This window comes from Geotrypetes seraphini, chromosome 4, assembly GCF_902459505.1.
Source record: "Geotrypetes seraphini chromosome 4, aGeoSer1.1, whole genome shotgun sequence".
Taxonomy (NCBI): Eukaryota; Metazoa; Chordata; class Amphibia; order Gymnophiona; family Dermophiidae; genus Geotrypetes; species Geotrypetes seraphini.
In genome coordinates this window covers 211,293,256-211,320,634 of record NC_047087.1, presented here as the reverse complement: position 1 = coordinate 211,320,634, position 27,379 = coordinate 211,293,256, and the positions used below count along the sequence as shown (strand labels likewise).

The 27,379-nt window shown below is 39.6% G+C and overlaps 1 long non-coding RNA gene across 1 annotated transcript; it reads right to left on the bottom strand.

Annotated features, from left to right (window-relative positions):
- Positions 1-4,924: 4,924 nt before the first annotated feature.
- Positions 4,925-24,244, bottom strand: LOC117358676. Its single transcript, XR_004539054.1, has 3 exons — positions 24,082-24,244; positions 7,353-7,415; positions 4,925-5,074 (listed from the first exon to the last, which is right to left on the bottom strand). It is a non-coding gene; the product is annotated as an uncharacterized LOC117358676 (long non-coding RNA).
- Between the last annotated feature and the right edge of the window lie 3,135 nt (positions 24,245-27,379).

The window sequence follows — 27,379 nt, the reverse complement described above, 5'->3', positions numbered from 1 at the left end:
TGTTTTCTCATTCAATTGTTGCTTTATTATTTAATCTTTTGTTAACCGCAAAGAACTTAATGGTTATGCAGTCTAGAAACTGATTTTATGTTATGTGACTTAGACAATGAATTAGCGTTTGCAGGATCAGATAAGATCTGTGAACCTAAAAACACAAGAGCAACATATTAACACTCCAATGCTGCTGTAGTTATGGCTTGTGTCAGCCAAGCCTTTATAGAGCAGATAAAGGTAGGGAAAGAAGTAGCCAACAAGCTGCTGCTTATGCTGCCAGTATTGCCTTCCATTATGTCTGTTCTTTCCTGCTCCCTTTCTTCTACCTTGCCCACCAGTTTTTTCTTCTAGTGTTTTTACAGGTTACGCATGATCCGTTCACTCACAAATCTCTTAGAACCATTGTCACTTAACATATTAATACACTCTCTTGTCATCTCAAAACTAAACTGCAACTCACTTTAAAAAGGGATTACACCAGGGGTGTCAAACTCAAATACTCAGTGGGCCAAAAGTCGCGGGTCAACCTTGATATTTACCTTTACCTGATGAGGACAATCTTCAGCACTCTAAAAAGAAGGGAGGGGGGGCACAAAACAAGTGCCATCATTATAACCATGTTTAAGGACAAGTTTAGGTAGAAAACTAAAAGTGTAAACATAAAAGTGGCCAAAGAAGCATCGTGGACACTTAAAATAAAACCCATACGAAAAAATAATTAAAAAAAACCCATACAAAAAAATATAGTGAAAAGTAAATATAAAAACATTGCATGTGGAAAGGTTTAAAAATGCATAAATAAAGTCTTTACTGCAGAACATGAAAAAAGTGTAGTTGTCCTGCACTAACAAATGTGGCAGTGGGGCAATAGGCTATAGAAACCAACAGCTAACATTTTTGGGAACTTAAGATAACAAAATAACTATGTGCACATTAAAAATAAAAAGGAAGAATGAAATAAAGCCACGGTGGCTCTTACTTAGTAGAGACAATCTAATGCTGTGAGCTGAGCAAACCGAAAGTAAAACCAATTCGAAAAACACTGGCAATTTTTTTTAAAAAGGGGGGGAGGGGGCACATGACAAGTGCTGAAGTCACAACAGTAATCATAAGCAAAAAGTGGCACGAAAACAATGCCCAAAGATCTGAATAAAAAAGTTGGATGCTAAAGAAATAGATAGTCACATGATGAATTAAAACCCAAATGACATACCTGGCAGGCCAAATAAAATTACACTGCGAGCCATATTTTGACACCCCTGGATTATACAGAAAGAACTCGGATGACTCCAAATAACACAAAATACAGCAATCAAACTCATAACAAAATTTTAAAAAAATTGATCATGTAACGCCCTTACTGCTCAAAGCACACTAGCTTCCCATTTCACATAGAATTACATATAAAATATTATTCCTCACATTCAAAACCCTAAAAACAAAGGTCTTGGAATTCATAAATAGACTTCTAATTCCCTACATACCCTCAAGATCACTCCGATTGCAATTCTAACATCTATTGGCAATTCATTCATTACCGCCAAATAAACTATGACACAAACCCAATCTACGAGTATCTTTTCAGTAACTGCCCCCCCCCCCACCCACTGTGGAATTCTATCCCAATCCATCTAAGAGAAGAACCCCTACTAGACCGCCTTAAATCAAAATTGAAGACCTTATTCAAGAATGCCTTCGATGTATGCCTTTTATCTCTTTCACCCAGAGGGTGGTGGACACATGGAACGCACTTCGGAGGCCGTGATAGGCCAGAGCACATTACGGGGCTTCAAAGAAGGTTTGAATAGGTTCCTAGAGGATAGGGGGATTGAGGGGTACAGATAGGAGTTGAGGTAGGTTATAGGAATAGTCAGGGACCATTGCACAGGTGATGGGCCTGGAGGGCCGCCACGGGAGCGGACCGCTGGGCGGGATGGACCTCTGGTCTGACCCAGCGGAGGCAAATTCTTATGTTCTTATGCTTTTAAAGTTTCTCTGACAGGATCCCTCCCTACTGTCTCAATGTCCTATGTACGGATGGAGTCATCCCCCCACCCCCCAACTTCATGCCTCTTGTACATCAGTCTAGAATTACAGGTATGTATCCACCCTGATTTTAAATCTTTGTACCCCACTTAGTTTCCAAATTTATTTAAAATTTGTTATTCTGATTATCATACTTCTATGTCAAAATACCAAACTAAAGGGTGATACTCCCTTTCACAAGTGGGCCACATAAGGAGGAAATTAGTGTGATAGTATTCTCCTGGATAAAGATTATCAACTTATTCTGTATAATCTTGGTTAGGTAAATGTATTCAGCAAGCTATATTATCCTATTGCAGTTTTCAGAAATTAATTAAGACCACTTTGTTCGATAAGTTTATTACTTCGTGAGTTTTATTATTGAAATTCTATTTTACAAATATTTGTATTTTTTACTGAATTATTGTATTTTGCTCATTGTCCAGCTCTTTTTAGTGTAAGCTGCCTAGAACTTTTGGTTATGGTGGTTATAAAAGAATAAAGTTATTATTATTAGCTAGCAACTACAATCTTGATCCCCTTTTGCTGCTGAAAGCTGTTTCTCGTGCTTTCAGGACATAAACTAGAGGCATGACCTTGCCCACGGTAACCTTTTTTAAACTCAGATTTTTCATGACATCTTTAAAGAGCTTCAGGACTTCTATCACCTGAATCAGGTGTTTCCAATCCTGATGTCTCAAAGAAGATTAAAGACGGATGTTGGTATCCAATGACAACACATAGAGGGCTGCCTGTTGCTCCACTAGTCTTTGTAATCAGAGAGGTGGAATTCCACCTGGTGCTTACATCCTGAATAAACTAATGGCCAGATGTTCCTTACTGCTTCAAGAGTCTCGTACAGCTCCTACCTACCTGTCATTCTCTGATGAAAATACTCTTATTTTCATGCATCTTTTTATCAACTGTTTACATGGCTGCTGCTTGCATTAGTTCTTAGCAGCAAAAAGTTCCTTATGAACAGGTGCAGCAAGTGTACAAAACATAGGATCCCATTGTTCAGTGCCTAATCATATTATTTGCTACTATGTGCAACAAAATAACCCAACTACAGCCATCTCTCCAGCCTAGCTGCCAGCAGTTCTTCATTGCCCTTATTGCTGCCAATATACGGGCTGAAATATGACTTTGATCTAGCACTTAGTTATGCAGCACAGCTCTCCGTATCCTGCTATTGGTATGGTCCTACTACAACAACTGCCAAAATGGTGCTTGGTCTTTGTCATAAAGCGTATGGGGCCAGAATTAAAGATCTCAATATGTATACTTTGGAGGAAAGGTGGGAGAGGGAAGATAAGATAAAAGTGTTTAAATCCCAAAATTTAACTTCAAAATATTACTCACCAGACATGGGTTACACTCCCCCGATAACCATGTCACAAACCAGTGGAGAAAAAGCCTCAAAAATTTCAATGCAGCAGTAAACAACTTTCAATACTGTTTAAAGTCCAAGCTGCTTATGTACCACCACTGAAATGTAATTATCAAAAGGGTAATACACCCATCACTGTGTACAGGAAAAGCAAAAAAAAGTTTTACTTAGCTTGGGACCATGGTCTGAAACACCGTGCTGTGCTGGTAGAAAATGTCTGGCCAGACAGTAGATGAAAACACTACGGCACCATTTAGATGTGCAGTCCACAATCCATGCCCAATCCTCCAACAAGTGCCTTGTTTCGCCTCTCAAAGGGTTCCTCAGGTAATATATCAACTGGAAAACTTCACTCCTCTTCTATGCACACCGGCACAAGAAACGCCCCTTGCTAAAAAGAACTACAGGATCCAACTTTCGGTAGCACTTCCGGGTTATAGCGTCATAGCAACAGCCAAAAAACAGCTGCCATTCGTCCATGCAACTGTCATTCTTCAAACTGTCACTCATCCAAAAAATGCCACCCACTCCACCCGCTGATTAAGGGCATTAGGCCAAATAGTATAGTGGCATTTTTTTGGATGCGTGACAGTTAGAAGAATGAATGGCAGTTGCATGGACGAATGGCAGCCGTTTTTTGGCTGTTGCTATGACGCTGTAACCTGGAAATGCTACCGGAAGTTGGATCCTGTAGTTCTTTTTAGCAAGGGGTGTTTCTTGTGCCGGTGTGCACTGAAGAGGAGTGAAGTTTTCCAGCTGATATATTCCCTGAGGAACCCTTTGAGAGGCGAAACAAGGCACTTGTTGGAGGATTGGGCATGGATTGTGGACTGCACATCTAAATGGTGCCGTAGTGTTTTCATCTACTGTCTGGCCAGACATTTTCTACCAGCACAGCACGGTGTTTCAGACCATGGTCCCAAGCTAAGTAAAACTTTTTTTTGCTTTTCCTGTACACAGTGATGGGTGTATTACCCTTTTGATAATTACATTTCAGTGGTGGTACATAAGCAGCTTGGACTTTAAACAGTATTGAAAGTTGTTTACTGCTGCATTGAAATTTTTGAGGCTTTTTCTCCACTGGTTTGTGACATGGTTATCGGGGGAGTGTAACCCATCTCTGGAGAGTAATATTTTGGAGTTAAATTTTGGGATTTTTTTTTTTATTACTCTTAGTTTTTTACTTGAGAGGTGTTTAAATACCTATGTGGTGTAAATGTGCATGAGTTGAGTCTCATTTGAAAGGAAGCTCTGGAATGAGAGGCATAGGATGAAGTTAAGAAGTGATAGGCTCAGGGGTAATCTAAGGAAATACTTTTTTACAGAAAGGGTGGTAGATGCGTGGAACAGTCTCTCGGAAGAGGTGGTGGAGACAGAGACTGTCTGAATTCAAGAAAGTGTGGGATAGGAAAATAAATGCTGCACTTGTATGTAGCTCACCTTGAAGCACAACTGAAAAATAATTTTCAGTATTAGGAAGGTCTTTTAAAAATAAAGAAGCCAAGATTGCAATTCGCCTAGGTTTCAAAATGTTTATTCAACAATGAAGGAACCATGTTCAGAAATGTGCTCATCATTTTTTATGCACAGATGGCATATGGCTTTTCACTTGGCCTGTTACTTCCTCACAGGCCTCCTGGACAGCATGGGATGCTTGATCTAGAACTACAAAAGAAAAAAAAGAACATTAATGTGGCTGATAAGATGTAAGAGAGAATGTATGCCACAAAATTGTATAAATCAACAAGTAGCAAGCATTTTTTAACAAAAATCAAAAATGAAAAACTCAACAAAAAAAACGACTAGACACATCTAGCAAACTCTATTGTAGGAGGAAAAGTGCTCAAGTGCTCCAGACATATGGTACAGAAATGATTCTTGCTTTAGGTCTATTAATCAGGAGCTATTATTGGTCAATACCTCCAAAGTCAGTACTTTCTCAACTGCCCAACCAACAGTTGTAAATAGTTATAAATTGGTCAAACTGAAGTAAGTTAAGCCAAGCAGTGCAAACAGGATAAACTGCCTAATATCGAGCAGTAAAATCAAACACCAATTGCCATAATATAACGTTACTTATCTGCAGCTTGCAGTGGTGCAAGCACTTCTTTCAAACTCGAGGAGCCAACTACCAAAAATCTCAGATATGCATTGAGCGTTCCAAGGCTCTATGGTGATGGTTGAATGTACTGGCTTTGGACCATGATGTGCTCAATGGAACTTCTCCGTTTCACTAAATCTTCTTCAGGAGCCGTATGGCCAATTCCTTTTATTTGTGAAAAATTTCATATAGAGAAAAAAATGCCCTTGCTTTCTCTGTGTCTATTGACTTGATTGGCTTAACTTGCTTCAGTTTGACCAATTTACAACTATTGGTTGGACAGTTGAGAAAGTACTGACTTTGGAGGTTTTTTATGACTGATGATAGCTCCTGACTACGATAGTTTGCTAGATGTATTGAGCTGGTGGGGGGGGGGGGGGGGGAGGTGTTGAGTAATCATTTTTTAACAACATTTTTATACTATTATGGTGTACCATTAAATAAAAAATAACAAAAGTATGAAAAAATAGATTAAAACAGAAAAGATTAAAGTATAACCAAGGTGTTTATGCTGGGCTCCATAGGTCTGAGCAAATAATAATGTCTTCAATTTCCTCCTAGGTGACAACAAAGAGAATTGATCTCTCAAATCCTGAGGAAGGCAATTCCAGCCTCCTGGGAGTTGGTGCTATGATGGTTGATAGCTCACTAAACAGTATCTGGCCAATATACAGCCTGTGGCAATCAGTGTATTTTAAATGCTGATTGCTGCAGTCAGAATTAGCCCCAGATACGCAATGCTAGGCTATGTCTGTGCCTTGGCATCAAATATCCAGGACTAATTCGGTCTGTGCTAGGTGCCAGTTCTTAAGCAGGGCTTAGTTGTATTCAGGACCTGGCCAGATATTCTGGCCAAGATTCTGATCCTCCTTCCCTCTCTCTCCCTCCAACTTTGAACAACTACCTAGCCCCTTCTAATTTCTCTTTCCCAAACATCCACAAAGCCCCTTCCAATCTCCCTTTCTCCATCCACCCAACGATCTACAACACCCCCTGTTCCCAGAATCACTTCTGCGTACCTGCAGAAGTACCACAAAGCCTCCACTAAAGGCTGATGCAGCCATTTTGAAGAAGCAGCCATAACAGTCATGATGAGTGAGTGGGCATCCTGTACTAGATCATCAGGGATTGAGCAAGTAGGCCCGAAGCAATCCTGAAAGGGGGGGGGGGAATCAGAAAAGGCTTTGTAGGTATTCAGGGAGGAGGATAGAAGGGGCTTTGTGGATGTTTTGGATGAGAGAATGATGTTTTGGCACATTTCAGACTGGTCCCCAGAAGCTATGAGGATGCCAGTTGATAGTGCTGGCACTTGCATAGCTAAATAACCAAAGTTAGGATTGTATTTATGCAATCTTATTTAGTCACTTAGCTATGCTGGCACTGGCATGGAATATGGCGGGCACCTACATAACTGCCAGCTCCTCCATCTGAACGCCCCTCTCCAGCCCATTTCAAAAAAGTACCGCTGAATATCAATGGCCAGCCTGCTGAGTGCTGAGACAGGAGCTGCTTCTCTCTGCTTTAATAGCTTTGAGTATCAACCGGCATATAGCTGGAGTGTATCTTTTGTTGGGGTTTGTGTTCCCTGCAAAATGCCCACTCATGGACAATTTGTGTCAGTTAAGGAGGTGTCTCCAGAGTTTGTATGTCATGTATGCTAAACAACATTTGTGAAGATCAAATTTTTTTATGCGAGAGCTGACAGCATTTGCAACAAGGGTAAGAAGCCAAAACACTGATAGTTCAACTAGGGCACCTAATATTATTGCACTAATTCCAATTGTACATGAGTTTAAAACTATCCAGGATCTTGTTAGTTCACCGTTATTTTGTCATCTGTACCTTGTTGGCCAACCTGCTTCCCCTTATCAATACAGTCATGCACGACCTGCTCACCTTGGCATGCTGCAAGCAAAAAAAGAATGATGCATTATAATATTTTTATAAATATTGATAGAATTTAAAATATATTCCCATATTAATTTTTGTTACAAACAGGTGTAAAGCTCTATCTGGATTTGTACCAACATCTCAGACCACAAATTTAATGTTGGTGTGACTTACAGACATCACAATGCAGTAAATGGCCTTGAAAATACTGTAAACAGATTACTAAAGAAATGAGCAGTCTTACAGAGGAAGCACAACATTAGTATAATAGCTTCTTTCACATGGCTTGTGTATGGGACTACAGGGCGACTGACTCCCTAAAAGCTTTCTTTATTATTTCAGTTTAACCATGTCCTGTTTCTTACAAAAATCTGAAACAATTTAAGAAATAAAAGGCTGGATTCAGCTAAAGTCTTTGTGACCTTTCAAGGGTGAATGAAATTAAGATCCCAAACAGCTATAAAAGATGTACAGATGCCCTAATAATGTACTCCTTTGATCCTGCCTAGAAAGACTGTTTTATTTTTCTAGAACTCCAGCAGCTCTCAAACCTTCAGGGCTAAGTACTGCCATAGTCACAAGGGGCTAATTCTATATTTTAGATATTTAAGTGCATAAGTGAAAGCAGGAAAGTAAGTGCCATGATTTGATGGCATGTACTTTCCCAATGGGCATGCACAGGAGTTCTTAGAGTCCGCTTGGGTCAACAGGGTGTTTTAGGGAGAAGTCATAAGAGAAGGTGGGAAGTTCAGGACCCTACTTGGGCTACAAGAGATTTTTTTAGGTGGGGGGGTCTGTGGGAGAGAGGAGAGATACAAGGGGTCCATATAGACCACCAGGGGATTGTCAGGAATAGAAGATTCAGGGGTCCATTTGGATCATCAGGGCATCTTTTGTGGAACTGGAAAGAAGTATTGGATGATTTGAGGTTCCCCCTTAGATGAACTTTTATTCCTACACTGGATCTTTACTTCAGTCATGAGCTGGAGGAAAGGTTCAATGTTTTAAGACGCGCACAAAAACCATTCTAAATTTTAACAGTTTCTTACACTGGGAGCAATGTAAACTTCAGAGTTTTGCCCTACCTTTAGCCCAGTGGTATAACCATTGATTTTCAGATGCAAAAATTTCATACCACTTTGGAAATAAGAATAATGCAGGAATTGGAGTAAAGCACTGGGCTAAAGGGTAGAGCAGCCTACTGCATTGGGACCTCAGAAAGTTTGGTACTGAATTCCTGCACTACTTTCATAGCCCAGGAGCTCACAAATATATTGAACATGCAGTATTAAGAAAACTTTGTGAATACTCTAGGATGGTCGTTTATTTCAGCACAATTTAGGATGTAATCATAATCTGAACATAATCTAAACCTTGATTAAGAGAGAAAGATAACCTTTATAAAATAAATATCTTGTTTTGAGAAAGATTCAACAATAAGCATGAAAAGTATGAAAAAGTTGCTATAACATTGTAATAAAATTTATGTCAAGACTGATGGTGATAAATCCAAATCACACAGGATGCTGTAATTCTTTATTCATTCAAATAGAGACTCAGCACTTATGTGTTTCAGTCCAAATGGCCTGCAGCAGGAGTCTATAATTCAAAAACATAAATATACAACCATTCTAAACATTAAAATGAATCATGGAAATGATGAAACATAAGATATAATTAAAAAATATGTTTTGAAAAATGCAATGTATAAAAGTATTTAAACAGTCATAAGTAAGACTTCACCAATGTACTGTATACAAACCTGAACCCCCCCCCTTAAAATAAAAAGCATATTGATAAGACATATTAATAAAAATATAGGGCTCATTTTACTAAGGTGTGCTAGTGTTTTTAGTGCGCACACAAGATTAGCGCGCGCTAGCTGAAAAATTACCACCTGTTTAAAAGGAAGTGGTAGCGGCTAGCGCGCGTGGCATTTTAGCGTGCGCTAAAACCGCTAGCGTGCCGTTGTAAAAAGAGCCCATATTCACTCGGCAATAAATAACACAACTCTTGACAAATAGTAGTAATCAAACATATATATGCATGAACGGCAACAGAATAGGTTAAAGATCATGGAAGGATGATATTTTTTAGTCATATAACATCAAGGTTTGAAATGAAAAAGTATATTAGATTATACTACCTTTTCTCCTTTTATTCCTTTTTTTTCTTTCCTTTTTCTTTTTCTTCATTATGTGGTTTATGAGGAGTTCTTTATTTGATATTTATTTTTATGTACCATTATCAGGACATGTTTATAGAGGGTTGATTATTAGGTTTTAAACTTCTGTTCGGGTATTTTTTTTTCCATTTTTCTAAGAAATTTTTTAAAAAATTTTCCATTCATTAATAGATATCATACACAAGTTACAGTAAATGAGTCATCTAACTGTACCATTCATGATCCAATTGTATCTGTATGTGCATTTTGTCATAATTCTAACCGTATATCCTTCCATGATCTTTGTTTAACATATTCTGTTGCTGTTCATGCATATATATGTTTGATTACTACTATTTGTCATGAGTTGTGTTATTTATTACTTAGTGAATGTTTTTATTAATATGTCCTCATCAATATGCTTTTTATTGTATGGGGGCTACAGATCCATATACATTGATGCTTTCTTATGACTATTTAAATACTTTTATACATTGCATTTTTCAAAACATATTTTTTAAATTATGTCTCATGTTTCATCATTTCTATGGTTCATTTTAATATTTAGAATGGTTGTATGTTTATATATTTGTTTTTTAATTATAGATTCCTGATGCAGGCAGTTTGGGCTGAAACACATATGTATCGAGTTTCTATTTGAATGAATAAAAAAATTACACCATCCTTGGCTGGTTTTAGTTTTGTCTCTCTGGTGTGAGGAGGTGGATTCTCCTGTACTGGTTGCGTTGAATCCAAATCACATCCATTCAGTAGCGGACTTGACTATTAGGAAATTGTTTTGTCACATAACCTTTCTTTGGCTCAGGTTCTGCTTAAAAGGCAGATGGCTAGATGATCTCCTCTACAATTTTATGATGTAATCTAATCTAATCTAATCTAAACCTTAAGTTTATATACCGCATCATCTCCATGAGAATGGAGCTCGACACGGTTTACAAGAACTTAAAATAGTGGGTAGAGAAGAAGAAAAAGGATTACATGAACTTATGTGTAGAAGGGGGGAGAGAAAGGGGGGAAGGATAGAGCTACAATTTGCTGAAAAGCCAGGTTTTCAGTTGTTTGCGGAATAACTGAAGGGAGCTCAGGTTCCGCAGCGGGGTGGTGAGGTCGTTCCAAAGACCTGTGATTTTGAAGAGAAGGGATTTTCCTAGTTTGCCTGAATAGTGGATGCCGCGTGGAGAGGGGAAGGCTAGTTTAAGCCTTTGGGCAGTATAGGCTAGGGAAGGACACTCCTCCCTGTTCTCTGGATCCTTTAAGTTTTTGAAGACTAATGTGAGGTGTTTTATATTTCCATAGGAATTCGATTTTCCTATAGAAGCTTTTTGGAAAGAGACAAGGGTTCAATCCCATCACATAGGTAATCACCGGAACCACCATCATTTTTATGGTATCAAGGCCAGCCGAAGGGAGACTGTAGGAGCTGTGCCTAGTCCTGAGCACATGGTAGAACAGTCCTGAGCACATGGCAGAACAGTAAAGCAAAATTCATGGTTCCACCAATGATAGCAAACCATCCTGGTTCTGATGCAGCAAAGCAGGCCCAAGACATGATACCTCCACTATCATGCTTAACAAACGGGGTCTTATGGAAACTCTGAATCATTAAAAAATATTTTGATGTAGCATCATTTTGTCTGCTAGTTCAGTCTTCCATTTTAAGTATGCTCGACTATTGCAATATTATTTATTTAGGTACATATAAGAAAACACTGAAAAGGCTTCGAGTTATTCAAAATTCAGCAGTTCGGCTGATTTTTGGGTTGAAAAAATGGGAACATATTATCAAAAACTACATTGGTTACCGATGGAGGCAAGAGTTTTGTTTAAATTTTCCTGTATCTGTTTTAATCAATATTTGGTATGGCTCCTGAGTACCTGGTCTCTCATTTTTTTTCTAGACCGTTTTAACAGGCCTACACGCAGAATCCATATGTCTGCTTACCCAACAGTAAATGCTTGTCGCTTTAAAAGATTTCTGGACAGAACTCTTGCATTTCAGACAGGCAAATTGAATGACTGATTTTGATAATATTATTATGTGTGTTCCATCTTATTTTACTTTTAGAAAATTAGTAAAAACACAGTCGTTTTATCAATCTGTAACCTGATTCACTATTTTTAATCTTTTATCTTGTATGTATTTCTGATGATTTGTATTGTATTTTTTTCACTGATTGTCCAGTACTTCTCATTGTAAATAGCCTTGAACTATTGTTGGCAGTATACAAGAATAAATTATTATTATTATAAGGCAGTGTATGGTTTTCATCAAACAAAACATTTATTATTATTATTATTACCAAAGTATTTATGTAGGTGATATGAGTGTGTACTGGAAGTCTCTGACTAAATGCAATAGCAAGAAATTTTTGTTTCTTATGCTCAGTTGCTGGGGGGGGGGGGGGTTCCCCTGCTTTATCTATTTCTTTAATTAAATTTATCTACATTATGAGCAAGATGAAAGCAAAGCTCAAGATTTACCTGGGAGCACAGGAGTTGTTTCAAAATGATTGGGGGCACTCAACTCAGCACATATTACCACATCTATAAAAAAGGAAAACAAAGTATGGCAGGGTCATGGGCACAACTGGCCAAGCCATACTTAGATATAGAGCACAGCAGATAGTGTACACACTAGACCTCGTGGCTAAATTAAGAGCGAGGGAAGCACTGAAAGTCCCACCAGTTGCTCTTCCTTCCCAACTATTTTTAATCAATTTACTTCAACTCACTTTTATTCTCCTCCCACCTACAGCCCATCTATACCACAGTCGTATCCCTTGAATCCATCCTGGTCCATCCATACCACACACTTAGATGGGACAATTGTTTTATTTGTGTGAAAAAGGAAAATTATGCTGTTCTCCATTTCTTTTAATTTGAGACTTGGCTATAGATCATAAGAACATAAGAATACGCTTTCTGGGTCAGACTAATGGTCCATCAAGCCCAGTATCCTGTTGTCACAGAGGTCAATCTAAGTCACAAGTACCTGGCAAAAACCCAGTTAGTAGTAGCATTCCATGCCACCGGTCCAGGGCAAGCAGTGGCTAAAGTCCATAGTCTGTCTCAATGGCAATTTCTGAGGCAATTTTAATGGCAATTTCAAGATCAATTTCTACAAGTCTGTCTATCCCAGGTTGATCATCCTAGTTTAGATTTTTTAATGAAGGCAAATAACAATTACTAAGTAGCATAGTTTCAGAACTAGATAGTTTTTAGAGAATGACACGGGGACTGTTTACCGTGGTAAACCGTGGTCACTGCAGTAAATCAGCAGGAATGGAGAAATTTACAACTGGTTTACCGCGGGAATGGGGACAAGACCTTTCACCGCCCCATGGGAATGGAGACAAGACCTTTTACCACCCATGGGTGCTCCTGTGGTAAAAGAATTGCATCTGTGTCAGACTTGGCATCTCCTCCCCAGCTCCTCTTGCACCTATTTTACCTTCAGGAGCCAGCCATGCCATGATGAAGACAGAAGGAACCCAAAACTAAAGCCTGAGACCAATGTGATTTGAAGAATAAAATTACCAGACAATAGGTAGAAAAAAATTATTTATTTTATATTTTGTGATTAGAATATTTCAGATTTGAAATATGTATCCTGCTAGAGCTGGTATTAGACATAACTGGGGACCACAAAGCCCAGGCTGTGCTTCTTTAGCTTCCAGCTGGCTTAGGGCTCACTCTCTCTGAACAGGGTGCAGTTGCCCTAGTTGCACTCCCCTAACACTATTCCTGCCATGTGTGACTGAAGTATTCTGTTAGCTTGATTTTCTGTGTAGCATTCTGCAGTAATTTGTTTTTTTCAGTTTTCACAATAGTGGAGGGGATATTTGTGAAAGGGAGGGGAGACAGGGGTTTTGTTGATCCTTGCTCTGTATTATTTGTGTTTATAAAATGACATTTGTACAGAATATTGTCTCTTTTTATACTTTAATAAAATAAGTTCAGTATAAAATCATAACTATTCAAGGCTTGTGTGTACAGGATCTGACAGTTTGCAGGGCGGGGACAGGGACCGAGCTTGCGGGGCGGGGTTGGGGCAGAGACAGGGATGAGCTTACAGGAACGGGGCGGGAAAGGTGATAAATTTTTTCCCCGTGTCATTCTCTAATAGTTTAAAAACCCTTCTGAGAGCTTTCTTTAACAGAATCTCAGGAAATAGATATATAGAGGGAACATTCAAAAAGCACAAGTTACAAAGGCTGTGTGGAAGAAAAGTCCATGGACTGCAACTGGAATAGACATGGGGGAAGCCGCTGCTTGCTATGGAATCAGTAGCAAGAAATCCTAAGTGTGTGGGTTAAAAAAGCTTTTCTTCAGAATGAGACAATTGAGAACATAAGATCGATGCTGAGTCAGAATAATTTCCAGAGTATTGAGCAGGCTACACTACTTCCTTATTTTGATTATTGAAATTCACTTTATTGTAGTATTACTGAGAAGGGTATCGAGCGTTTGCAGTTATTACAAAACATTGTGGCAAAGCTGATCTATTATTTGAATAAATATGAGAGAGCTAGTCCTCTATTGATGAAGTTGCATTGGTTGTCAGTAAAAGAGAATTCAACTTAAAATCACCTGCAAGGTCCACAAGGCTATATATATATGGATCAAATATGGATGGGCTAATTCTTGCTAGAAATATTCCAAAGTCATATATTAGTTCTAGGACCTCTTAGCAATGTAAGCTTAATTTTCCTCCTGTTATATCTGTTCATCGTAAATATATGTTTGAAGCTACATTTGCTTATCAAGGACCCAAAATTTGGAATGGTCTACTTTCTCATTTGAGGCAGCTTGCACCTTACTATCAGTTTAGGAAATTGTTAAAGACCTATCTTTTCTCTGTTTAAGATGATTGTTAATGATGCATTGAAGGACACATGATGCATTGAGGGTAATTTGCATTGTAAACCACTTTGAATCCTTGTTGAGATTTGCGGGATATCAGCAATAATATGGTATGGTATCTGGGATTCTGCTAGGTACTTGTGACCTGAATTGACCACTGTTGGAAGCTGGATGCTGAGCTAGTTGACCCAGTATGCCTATTCTTATGATATCTCCCTTTTGCTTCTTCCAGCCGTTCAAAGCATTCTCTCACCCAGGCAGTAACCCCTGTCAATTTATTTATCCCTTCCTATAGCTCAAATTTCATCACCCAGCCTCTCTTCCTCTTATAGCTCCCTTCTGCCTCTTTTAGCCATTCATAGCAGAATTTTTCTCTCCTTGGCTGTAACTCCTTAACTTCTTTTCACCTCTTTCTAGTCTCTTTATTCCTTTCTCTACCACTCTATTCTAAGCCTCTGTCCCCATTATCTAGCCTCTCTACCCAGTTGCTTTCTACCATTTCCAGCTCTTCACAGCTGCTCTCTGTCTCCTAGCCAGTAACCCCTTTCAATCCCCTCACCCCTTCCTTATTTATTTATTCATTCAATTTTTTTAGCCCATCCTCCCAAAGGAGCTCAGAACGGGTTACAAATCAGGTATTCAAGCATTTTTACCTATATGTCCAGGCACGCTCACAATCTAATGTACCTGGGCCTATGGAGGATTAAGTGATTTGCCCAAGGTCACAAGGAGTGGTATGGAGTTTGAAGCCACAACCTCAGGGTACTGAGGCTGTAGCTCTAACCACTATGCCACACCCCTGTATTCCTCTCCCAGTACTTCTATGGTCTTTTTTTTATTATTACTTTAATTGCTAAACATATTACTGTGGCAACACCTATTAAGTAGTCATGCCAAAAAGGTGTGATTCAGTCTCCTTTTCTTAATGTCTACCTGCCACTCTTCTTCTCCCTATTGGCAGGCGGGAGCCTCTGTTTATGAGCTGGTGCCCAAACAAAATGAGGTTGCACACAGCAAAGGAGTCTTTGGACTAGGTGCCAACGCTTCCTATTGTCTGCACGATGGCTCATCCTCTTGCAAGATTTTGCCCGGTCCAGCTTGTAAAATACTCAGTCCAGTGCATGATGTAGGTGGCTCTCTTCAGCTCAATCTAGTGCAGTTAGGGAGGCTCCTGAGGCTGTAGCTTTGGCGCTGAAAGATGAGTGCCCCACAGCTGGGGAATGCGGCTGGCAGGTAAAGCTGGGAGGGAGCCACAGAGGAGCATGTCAGTACAGGTTCAATTTGTTCTGGACACCTGAGGAACTCCCTGCCCTTCAGTGGTGCCCTCCTCCCCCCACACACACACATTGGGATCCCAACTTATGGAATCCAGCTCTTATTCCTCCCTTCCACATACCCATTCCCTCATCTGTTGTTTCCCTAGCTCTGTAGCTCCAAGCTGCAATTAAAATGAAACAAGGTGCAAGGCCAAAGCCTTGTGTGTTCTGCTGGTGGCTCTTGCTGGTTCTGTCCTTCCATATCAGGAAGTTACATCCTATGGGGCTAGCGCAGGGGTAGGTAATTCTGGTCCTCGAGAGCCGGAGCCAGGTCAGGTTTTCAGGATATTCACAATAAATATGCATGAGATAGATTTGCATCTTAAGAGGCAGTGCATGCAAATCCATCTCATACATGTTCATTGTGGATATCCTGAAAACCGGACCTGGCTCCGGCTCTTGAGGACTGGAATTGCCTATCCCTGGGCTAGACCAACAAAAGCCACCAGCAATGCACCACAAAGCTATGAACCTGTGTCTCATTTCAGTCTGCTTGCAGCATGCAGCCACAGATTCAAAAAGACATCAGGTGGAGGAATAGGGATGGTGCTGGGATAAATAAATTGACAGGGAGGAGAAGGATGTAGTTTCTACTTCTCAGTGCTGCTGCAAACACGGTAAGGTTGCAGTCAAAACGACTAGCAAGTGACCACAGGGAGGGAAAGGCAGTAGTGAGTGGGTGAGCCAAGGGGTGGATAGAGGTGTTGGTGAAGGAATGACTGGCTGGGGGTGGGGTGGGAAAAGGAGAGAAAGATGGGGCAACATTGGTAGTGAAAAGAGAGAGAGAGAGATGGGTCATGGTGGTGGTTGATTGGGGGGAGGGGACCAGAGAGATGGGTGATGTGGGGTAGTAGGATGAGGGGAGGAGAAAAGGCAATGCTAGATAGTGAGGGATAAGAACATAAGACTTGCCGCTGCTGGGTCAGACCAGTGGTCCATCATACCCAGCAGTCCGCTCACGCGGCAGCCCTCTGGTCACAGACCAGCACCCTAACTGAGACTAGCCCTACCAGCGCACGTTCTTGTTCAGCAAGAACTTGTCTAACTTTGTCTTGAATCCTTGGAGGGTGTTTTCCCCTATAACAGCCTCTGGAAGAGCGTTCCAGCTTTCTACCATTCTCTGGGTGAAGAGCTTCCTTACGTTTGAATCTATCCCCTTTCAACTTTAGAAAGTGCCCTCTCGTTCTCCCTACCTTGGAGAGGGTGAACAACCTGTCCTTATCTACTAAGTCTATCCCCTTCAGTACCTTGAATGTTTCGATCATGTCCCCTCTCAATCTCCTCTGTTCGAGGGAGAAGAGGCCCAGTTTCTCTAATCTTTCGCTGTACGGCAGCTTCTCCAACCCCTTAACCATCTTAGTCACTCTTCTCTGGACCCTTTCGAGTAGTACCATGTCCTTCTTCATGTACGGCGACCAGTGCTGTACGCAGTACTCCAGGTGAGTGCGCACCATGGCCCGGTACAGTGGCATGATAACCTTCTCTGATCTGTTCGTGATCCCCCTTCTTTATCATTCTTAGCATTCTTTTGCCCTTTTGCCGCTGCCGCACATTGTGTGGACAGCTTCATCGACATGTCGATTAGAACTCCCAAGTCCCTTTCCTGGGAGGTCTCTCCAAGTACCGTCTCGGACATCCTGTATTCGTGCATGAGATTTTTGTTACCGACATGCATCACTTTACACTTATCCATGTTGAACCTCATCTGCCATGTTGATGGCCATTCCTCGAGCCTGATTATGTCACGTTGCAGATAATCGCAATCCCCCTGCGTCTTTACTACTCTGAATAACTTCGTATCGTCCGCAAATTTAATCACCTCGCTCATCGTACCTATTTCCAGATCGTTTATAAAGATGTTAAAGAGCACGGGTCCAAGCATGGGAGGAAATAGAAAGGACAATGGTGTGAAAGGAGACAGAAGGGTGATGCTGGCGGGGGGGGGGGGGGGGGAAGAAAGAAGGAAGGAAGAGAAAGAGGCAATATTGGGTGGTAAGGGTGAAAGAGACAGAAGGGCTATGTTGAGTGGGGTAGGAGAGAGAGACACATACAGAGGAAATGCTGTGTGGCTAGGGAGAGAGACATATATATAGAGGAGATGTTGCATGGCTTGCGGGGAGAGAGAGACATACGGCGTGGAGATCTGAGAATGGGGAAAGATCAGGACACCCCAGCAATAAGAGTTAAGAAAAGACAGGGACAAGCAGAAACAAAAATAAAATAAACAGACAACAATGCTAGAAAAACTAATTTTATTTTCTGTCATGATTAGAATATAAATAAAACAAAACAATAGTGCTGAAAAAGGTTTTTGTTATAAACTGCAAAGTACTAAATAATAAATAAATAATATTACCAAACTTAATAAAGATGTGAAATGTGCTCAGTGTTCCAACATACCGGTAAATGTCATAAATTAGTGATCAGAATATACCAGTTTTTGATATGTACATCTGCTAGAGCTGATCAGAGATCAGGGGTACTTGGCTTGAAGAAGCTGGAAAACACTGGGTTAAAGGACACAGTTTCTTCAGCCTTTACATATTTGCAGGGAAAAGGACTCTGTGGTAACATGACTGAGGGTGTGGCATGGATCTGTCAGAAACGCAGCCATATAGGTAGGGTTTCAAACAAAACGGAAAATATTTTATTGTTCTGAGTCAACACGTATCTCTTAGCACTTTCATCTCAGGGTTGGCTCCCAGCCCAGCTCAATACAGTGATTAGTAACCATCTTGAGGACCTCTGGAAATACATCAAAAACAAGTGCTTTCTCCATTTGATTCAAGATTCTTTTCTACCATGATGGTCTTCACACACACACACGAGATTAAGCTTGAGCCATACTGCTTCCCTGATTCTCTCCTCAGATAGTATAACCAGAACAGGATAGGGAGGCCCTGAGGCATGAGGGATTCTGAGGGAAGAAAATTCCGCTCTAAGCTTGAGTTATATTAACCGAGGAGAGATGCGAGCTTTTGTCTCGTCACCATTCACAAGTGGTGAAACTTCAGTCAGGGAGTGTTTCTAAGGAAACCTTGCCTTGTACTAACCACTCCCTCACAGACTCCCTTACAGTTTAAAGCTCATTCTACTACAACACTTTCTACTTATTTTGCAGAAACCTATGCTATTTATGTGGTTTAAATGTGTAAGGTAGCCATATGATCCGTGTCTCATATATTTTCAAAGCATTTTTGTCTGGATGTGGCAGCTGGAGCAGAGGCTTCCTTTGGAGCTTCTGTTTTTATGGAAGGGATATTGTGTTCCCTCCCAACTTGATACATTTATACATTGCACAAGGTCTGAACCTTTGGAAATAAGGAAGGAGAAATTAGTTCTTACTTGCTAATTTTCTTTCCTTTAATCCCAAAAGATCAGTTCAGATCCGACTTTACATATGATTCCCTAGCCAGCAGCAATAAAATTATTTATGTAAAGGGGTGGGTAATGATGTCCTGCAGAATCATACTAAGTTTACTGGGAATGTGACTCTGGAAGATATCTGGAGGGTTGCAACTTAGACCTATTATCGATTATTGCACTAGCTAGTGTTGGAAGCAAGAATACTATTTAAGTCAGGGGTGTCCAACCTTTTGGCTTCCCTGAGCCGCATTGGCTGAAAAAAATGTTTCTGGGGGCCGCAAAATGTACAAACGCTGCAGCAAGACAGAGGAGGGATCTGTCAAGACGGTAAACACTGCATCACCCTCGACCGGGGCCACACAAAATACTTCACGGGGCCGCAGGTTGGACACCCCTGATTTAAGTTTTCTTGTATTTGTTTTAAGCTGATTTCAGGAGAGTCTCCAATTTATTTGTCCTCTCACTTTGAATTTTATAGACCATCAAGGATTACAAGAAGCTCTACCTTATTTACCTATCCTAAGCCAAATGGTGTCAGATATAAGACCTTTTTTGAAAGGACCTTAGCATTTCAGGCAAGGAAACTACAATGTTGGCTCGGTGAATGTCTTTATCAAGCCATGTCTTACTGTTCTTTTCGAAAATTAGTAAAGCCTGCTTTGTTTGACAAATTTATCACATAATTAGGTCTTTCTAACATTGTAATTATTTTACTAACTTTTAATCCTGGTTTTTTTTAAATCTTATGACATTTATGTACTTTGCTGATTATTCAGTTTCTTATGGTGTAAACTGTCTAGAACTCTTGGGTAATGGCTGTATAGAAGAATAAATTTATTATTATTTATTATTATGAAAAGAATTGAATCAAGTACAAACTCAATTGGTGTGCAAAAGTTGTTTTGAAGCATCAATATACAATTTTTCACATAACTACATTATAGTGCTTATTTTGTAAACTTTATTTGTGTTTTGGACATCTGAAAACCAGCATTTAGGCATCCATATTGCCTATATGACAGCTTCAGATGTTATGGCTAGTCCTAGTAGAGCAGTAAGTAGGTTCCTGGAGTAGCCTAGTGGGTGATGGGTACTCGGGCCTATATCCCACTTTAACTACTACACTTATGGTGGAATCTGTGAGCCTTCCAAACCCCTTCCTAATCCCACTATACCCACATATAGGTATCACCTGCAGGCATAAGAGCTACTGGTGTGGTGTGCATTTGGGTACAGTGAGTTTGGAGGGTTTACCATACAATATAAGAGGGGTTATGGAGAAATGTGTACATGGGATTGTTTAATGTGAGGTTCACGGCATTGCCCCTTAAGGTGCCCCACTGCTCTGCTGGGATGTCTGTTTGGACAGTCTACTGAGAATGCTGACCCCTCCTACATCCCAATGGCTTGTTCTCTTGCATTTTTCTTTTGGATGTGGTATGTTTTTTTGTTTTTTTTTAAATGGTTAAATAGATAGATGCACAGAGCACAAACACATCCATTTTCAAAAAGTAAGATATACGTTTTATAGTTTTCAAAATGGGCATGTTTGGTACTGGATTTTTGTGTATGTGTACCGGAAAATGCCTAAACTTTTATAGACAAGTTTAAGGATAACTTGAAAACATACCTATTTTCTGATGCATATTCTCAGATTTAGCGGGTAGCGCTTCTGGTATCATGGAAAACAAAAGGAAGTCCCCTATGTTACTTTCCCCCCTCCCACCACCACCACATCCCACCCCACCACATCACGCTTTTCTGAACCTTAATTGTATGTGTTATGTTGGGTTTATTTTTATTTTACAATGTATTGTTATTAAAATCTGTATTAGATTGTAAGCCGCCCTGAAGGCTTCTCCTAGGGCGGGATAGAAATTTTAAATAAACTTGGAAACTTGGATTTAGACATCATATCGAAAATGACCCTCCATATAACATTATAATTGCTAAGGTACTTCAGCTTTAGAAACAAGCTGGCAATCTGAATGTGCATTTTTGGCAGAACTCTCTTTGTGTGATATATAAATACGAGGCTACTATAGGAGAGTGTACTGGTTGTGTTAAAAAATTTATTGCTAGGTGGTCCACATTTTGTGCATATTTAGCAAACTCAGCTTAACTTTTAGCATATTTAATTTGATTATCTTAGGAGGGAAGGAGGGACGGGTTCTATCTCTCTATCCTTATAACTTTGCTATTGTAAGTTTCAAAAATGCTCAATAAAAAGTTTGAACTAAAGACAGCCCTAGGGGTTCTGAGAACTATATAAAATGAGAACTAGGGTGACAATTAATGGGAAATGCAACACCTCTGCAATGCCTAAAGGGAATTCTGCTTTCACTTAGCTACTTGTGGTGAAACTGTAGGGATGCACTTACGTTCACAAATGGTCTGAAAATATTAATATTTGCCATGTTGTATGTTTTTTTTTATTTTGAATCTAAAACAACAACCAAAATAAGGGAATGTGGTTTGGGGCACAGTGCATGCCATCCCATAAGAAGACATTAAAGTGAGTCTGGGTTACCCGTTTCACTTAATGTGTGCAAAATAAACTGGTTCTAGGCATCTCCTCATCCTTATCAACCCTAATTGCCCACATTGAGCAGGCTAGAGCTGATTCAGCAGCACTTAACTGGACCATGCTACTGGATATGGGATCTGACTGCTGCAGCACTCTCTGGTTAAGAACATAATCTAACCAGTAACAGTCAGCTTTTAAAAATCACTTATCACTTTTTTTTTTAATTTTGTTTTTTGTTCTTATTTTGTCTTGTTGGCATTTATCAGATAATTTAAGGGGGGGGGGGGAGTGGGGATTTTCCTACTCTCAGGAGGCTATAAGAGTTAAAGCCTGCTGAGCATGATATATATTCTGCATATTGGAATCGGAAGTTGGGTGAAGGAGGTGGAGTTGAATAGGCAGGGGGGATCAGATATGAACTGTACACATGTTGTTCCTAAGTAGTTTTATCATTACTTCTGTTATTTGCTGTTTCTCCTTCTCTCTTTTTTTTTTTTTTTTTGGGGGGGGGGGAAGAAATAAAAAATAAAAAAAAAGTTTCAACATAAACACTGATCGCTGCAGGCTGAATACTGACCCATACATTTTTAATAGGTTTTGGAAGAAAAGACCTGTTAAAAAAAAAAAAATCATTATTATGACCTTTCAGCTATTAGTGTAGCACCCTGTTTTTATACCGTTGAGGCTTACATGGCGAAACACAACTCATGGCCTTTTCTTTGACCATTGAATATGAATCATTCTGATGTCCACATTTGGATTCCATTAATTAGTGCAATAACTCACTATCTGGCTTAGGTTAATGATGGATTCAGAAACATAGGAGGAACTTTCAAAATCTTTACATGATGCTACTTTTTTTTTGAATGAAATAGAAGTAAGAACATAATTGGAGATCCAAGATGGCCACTCGTACCTGATGCCTGGCGAGTCACTTGGTGTTTTTTGAAGGGTTAGACTGATTGCAATGCCAAAGCAGAGGGGAAGAAGTGCTGCTGTAGTTTTGCAGAATTCGGACTCTGCCACATTGGGTCAGATTGATAATTATTTGAGAAGACTCGGAACAGAGCAACAGATGTTGGAGGGTAGCTCACTGGAGCCCCAGGCACGGAGTGGAGCTATGGGGCCCCTTAGGCTGGATGTTACCTTAAACCCTGATGAAAGAGCACCTCCCCCCCCCCAACCACCCAAATCATTTATGTCTATTCTTAAAAAAACATCTTCAAAATCAAAATCTTATCTGGTGCCAGAGCAACCATTGCCACTAATGTTGAAGGTTTGGCAGAGTTTTTATCAGAAGATTCCAGAATAGCTGAAATATCATGAAGAGCAACTTCTTGAACAATCTGTTCCTGATTCTGTAACATTTTAGTAGGCAAATAATATACTTGTGAAAAAAGGAGGAATAATTTCTTCAACAAAATACCTTTTAAGCATTTCCCTAGGTGCTATAGAAAACACCTAAGGGAAATTCAGGAAACGGAGATTATTATTGTGGTAATTGCTCTCCAATGATTAAACTTTCTTTCTTAAATTAACATCTTTAACTACAACATCCTGCACCAAATGAAATCCATCCAAATCTTTTCTTCAACATTTGTTAAATGTATATTAAATGTTTCAATATCAGATTTCATACTTTTCAAATTTTCTTTATAAGTTTTAGTTCTAACTTCCAGCGAATTAACTTACGGACACAATGATTTCCCTAAATTTGCTATTAAAGTCCATATAGAGTCAAGAGTTACCTCAGAGGGCTTATTTAAAAGAAAATCTGGCAAGTGTGAGGTGGATAATTGTCCCAAAAGAAATGTTTCCTCTACATCGCCTCTCAAAGTGCCTGTCCTTTCTCCCCTTGCTGTTGACAAATTTGCAGAGCCAGACACTAGGGTGTTCACCTGCAAACTCGGGGTCTCCAGAACCGCCACTGGCTGCTCATCAGCCTCATGGCCAGCCACACCTTTTGCAGTGACTCCTCTAACCCCCCCAACGAGGAGCTACTGAATTCAGCGCATCTCCCTGCACTTAAACCGCTATCACAGTTTAGTAAAAGGGGGGTAGTTACTAATAACTGGGGTTAACATTAAAATAACACATCTTAATGGCAGCCCATATTGGTAACTTCTCTCCTAAATATTTTACACACATGTAGTTATAATGACCTTAACAGTATTTATTCCCCCCTCCCCACTTACTTTTTAGCAGTTTGAAAAAAATAGTGGGCTCCTTTTACAAAGCTGAGATATAGGTTTTTACCATGGGCCGGCAAGGTAAATGCTCCAATGCTCATAGGAATTCTATCACTTGTGGAGTATTTACCTCGCCGGCCTGCAGTACAAACTTCTAACGCGTTTAGTAAACGCCAGCAAGTGGTTTTGAGGTTTTTGTTGGGTTTTTTTTTTTTTTGAGTAAAACGCATCTTACCTGCATCCTGCACCTCACTCTTAGCCTGTTGTTGAATATTACCTAATCCTTTCTTGAGACTAGCCATGGTTGTCTCTGGTGCTGCAAAGCAATCTGCACTTCAGTAAGAAAAGCAAAAGCAAGCAACGAGGATGTGATCTCTAAGTGGAGTCTGCTCTTAACACGATGCTTTTCTGCATGAACACATGCTCCTCCTCATGACCCCCGGGCAAAAAAAAACTTTTCCACTACTGAATAATTCATAGCTATGAGAATGCATAAAAGTATCATTAATTTTTGAGTAATATTGTTTTCTACACAACGGGCAGGATCACGCTTGTCTTTTAGCAATTTTCCACACCTAACAACAAATTCTTTGGTGTATTATAATTGCTAAGCAGAACACTACCCACCTAAGTTCCTCCTTGGAAAATTGAGCTAATTTTCTTTCATGTTCAGCTAAGATAACATAAAATTGCAGAAATCAAAGGATTTAGAGAAAAATTTGAACTATTTTATTGGCTGATTTGGCAGCAGTAACGGCTATGTTCTTTCATTTGGTTTGCTGTTTCTGAGCCAGCCCTTTGGCGTGGTTTGTACTCTGTTCAGAAATGATAATTTTTGAAAATGTAGGCATGGGAAAAATGTATTTTATCTAGGGTTTGCTTTGTCACACCTCTCTCCCTCCCTTTTCCCACCCTATCTTTATTTTTGCATCTTAATGCATCTCTTATCACTGTGTGAAAAGTGGTGCCAGAAGAATTGCTTTGATTTTCCAAATTCTCTTTTTGGAAGATGAATGATATTTGTTGGAGGCCCTGAGAAGGACACATTTTATCTTCCACAGTAGATATTGTGACTAATTCTGGATGTGGAGTGGCAATTTAGAAAGGACGCCCAATGTAGAATATCGCATATGGACATCGATTTCTCATTTAGAACAGGATCTGCTGATACACAGCGTGAAGAACCATGTTACAAACTGAAATGTCTTAAATTTTGAATGGCTTCAGATTATAACCCTCAAAAAAACGGAAATGGGGAAGAGTCAATGGACAATGAACAATAATAAAAATGCTTCCCCAATCACAGAAAATCACTAGGAGACAGTTATTTATTGATGGTCAATAAGGTTGTATGTTATTTGAAATAATTTTTTATGTAAAGGGGAAAGTATCAGTGATTGAAAGTGCCAGGTGAGCACTAAAACAGACACATTTGAGCCTATAACGCCTCCCCCTTTACATAAAAAATTATTTCAAATAACCACTCTCTTTTACTATGGCATGCTAGCCTATTTAGCACATTCTAATCGATTTAGCACGCGCTAATTGCTAACACGCCCATTATATTCTATGGACACATTAGCATTTAGCATGTGCTAATTGATTAGAGTGTGCTAAATCGGTTAGCACGCCTTAGTAAAAGGACCCCTAAGTGAGTAACTGTCTCCTTAGTGATTTTTCTATCATTAAGGAAGCATTTTTATTACTGTTGATATAAATTTTGAATGGGACAAAACAAGGGATGTGGACATCTTTGTGGCAGCATAGGAACACTTACCATATATAAAATGGTGACACAGACATTCATGCAGTGCAAAGGGGTAGCCTACTGGTTAGAGCAGTGGGCTGAGAACCTGGGGGATACAGATTCAAATCCTACTTCAGATCTCCAAGGACAGAAAAATACCTACTATACAGTTCTTGAATGTACATTGCTATAATAGCCTTCAAGGTTGCAGGTTTCTTCTAGAAACAGGATTTGGATGTAAACGCAACATGGATGTCTAAATGCCAATTTTCTGATGCCCTAAACCAGTGGCATACCTAGCATATGTGACACATGAGGCCCATTATTTTTTGACACCCCCTCATCTATATGAAAAATATGATTTTTAATAACAATCCACATATCGCACCACAAGAGTGTACCTAGGAAAAGGCAGCATCTTAAACACTGCAGTGAGCACTAGAATACCAACACATACATTGTTAAAATAAACAAGCCAGATCCCGCACAGTCAATTGATCCTGCAGTCAATGCCAACTGAAAACTATGTCCTTTTCATACACACAGAACAGAGATACACCCTCACCCAATATGGAATAATCACAAACTAAAAATAGAAATATGTAGACAAAAGTTAAACTGAACCGCCAAGAAACCAGACTCTGCATACAATGCAACACCACAAAAACAGTAACACATGTCCTCTAATACTGTGCAAAATATAAAGACAGTAGATGTAAATTTGAAAAAACTGATACATAACAACCACCACTTTACAAATTAACAAATAAAACAAATAATGAGAAATAAGAAAATACCATTTTATTGGACTTATCCCCGTAAGCTCGGTCCCCATCCCCGCAAACCACCTGATTCCATCCACACAAGTCTTGAATTGTTTATATTAAAGTATAAAAAGAAACAATATTCTGTATAATTGTCAATTTATAAATCAGCGTCTTCTTCCCCACTCTCTCTTCCCCATTTCCCTTCAGCGTCCTCAACTCACTCTCTCTCCACTTTCCTTCAGCGCATGCACATAAAAACAAGCAAGTAATTTATATCATTTTCATTCTATTCATTCATAGAAATTAAAGTCTAAATAATGCCAGTCGCATAACAAAACATGATTTTACAAAAATAATTCCCTGCATAGTCAAGCCTGCAAGGATTACTAGATGTCTTTCAGCAGCTCCCCTCCCTCCCTCCCCCTTACCTTTGTAGCCAAGTCAAAATGATCTACCAACAATAAAATTTTAAAAACACAAAGCACACTGTATGCAGAGAAAATGTTAATTATCATTTATATTCCGCGGACTTTCAAAGAGGTCAAGGCAGATGACTTTATGCAATGTCACCTCAGCAACAACTATACAAAAATAGACAAATATACCCCCTCCCTTTTTACTAAACCGCGATAGCGGTTTTTAGCGCAGGGAGCTACGCTGAATGCCCCACGCTGCTCTCAATGCTCATAGGCTCCCTGCGCTAAAAAACGCTATTGCAGTTTAGTAAAAGGGGGCCATAGTGCAAAATATAGACAGCATATATAAATTCTCAAAGCAGACACATTTTGATCACTAAATTGAAAATAAAATCATTTTTCCTACCTTTGTTTGGTAATTTCATCAGTCTCTGGTTGCACTTTATTCTTCTTACTGTGCATCCAATATTTCTTCCCTTCTTTCAGCCTCCTGTATGCTTCCTCTCCTCCAGACCTCATTCCCTCCCCCAACTTTTTCTTTGTTTCAACCTGCCCCCTTCTTTCTTTCTCTCTCCATGCCCCCTTTCTTTCTCTATGTCTTTC